The 1254-nt window shown below is 38.2% G+C and overlaps 1 non-coding gene across 1 annotated transcript; it reads left to right on the top strand.

Moving 5' to 3' along the window:
- The first annotated feature begins 940 nt into the window (after positions 1-940).
- Positions 941-1047, top strand: LOC145060632 (small nucleolar RNA R71). The gene has a single exon (XR_013686849.1). It is a non-coding gene; the product is annotated as a small nucleolar RNA R71 (small nucleolar RNA).
- The last annotated feature ends 207 nt before the right edge of the window (positions 1048-1254 follow it).

Raw genomic sequence — 1254 nt, forward strand, 5'->3', positions numbered from 1 at the left:
AAGACCACATTTTTGTGACTCATGACTCCTCACAAGGTTTGAAAGGATGACTTATTTTCTTAAGAACATGTAATGCTCAAAGTCACCCTATTTAGGACCAAAAGTGCCCTAAATGAAGAAATGGTTAGATCTACAAGATAGAATGATCAAGTTAGATGTTTTTTACCTCCTGGAAGTTGCTAACAAGTGGAGAATCCCATATCTAAGTTGCTTCCAAGCTTCAAGGTCCTTGCACGAATTTCTTCTTCTTCAAGAACACCACCAACACACACAAATGAGCTCAAAATTCACTCTTCTCACTTAGCGTTTGCTAGAGGGTTGTTTTCTCAGGTAGAGGCTGATTAGGGTGAAGGTAGTGGGGCCATAAAGTTGTTTAAATAAGGTTCAAACCCTAAAATTTAGGGTTTGGTACCCTTGCACGTATGTCTAGCATACGAAGAGTACACCCAACGTCCTAAGTCCCTCGCATGTACGCCATGCATACGAAAAGTACGCCCAACGTACTAAGTTCCCGCTAGAAATTACCAAAATGCCACTATAGGCCATTTTGCACTCTTTCTTTTGCACTTGGACTAAAATGCAATATTTAATCATGCTTGGGGATAAAATTGAAATTAACTCGTCATTGAGATGTTACACATGGCAATTGTCACATCCAACTGTTATGGCATGTATAGATTGATCCAATTTCTTCATTTGCCTATCCATATTCTCTAGTTTAGCAATGATTGCAGCCATTTTCTCGTTCCCTTAATCTCCTTTACCTATAGTAACATCTTCTCATGGGTTATGATATCCGCGTGAGTTCTTTGAAAATTCCTCAATTAACTCTTTAATGGTGGTCAACTCTTTCTTTGTCACTGGTCCTTGAGAGTCAAGAAGCCATCTTGTTGTAACATTCACCCCATCATAGAAAATAGACACTTCTTGTTAGACATTTAAATCGTGTTGAGGATAACTACTAAGCAACCCTGTGTATCTCTTTCATGCGTCATATAAGGATTTGACATTATTTTGTTGAAAATTAACAATATTTTTCTTTAGCTTTGAGATCTTTGAAGGTGGACTGAATTTCTTAATGAAGGCTTCACGAAAATTGGCATGAGTCGTAATGGATTCGAGCGCGAGTGATTTCAACCAAAATTTAGCTTTGCACCGGTAAATGTCACCGAAAGCATCCTAAGTAACACTTAGTCATTTGGGATGTTTGGAACATTGATGTAGTTTCCAATGTCCTTTACTTCATCGATGTGT

This window comes from Lactuca serriola, chromosome 6 (genome assembly GCF_051521515.1).
Source record: "Lactuca serriola cultivar US96UC23 chromosome 6, Lser_US96UC23_V15, whole genome shotgun sequence".
Lineage (NCBI taxonomy): Eukaryota > Viridiplantae > Streptophyta > Magnoliopsida > Asterales > Asteraceae > Lactuca > Lactuca serriola.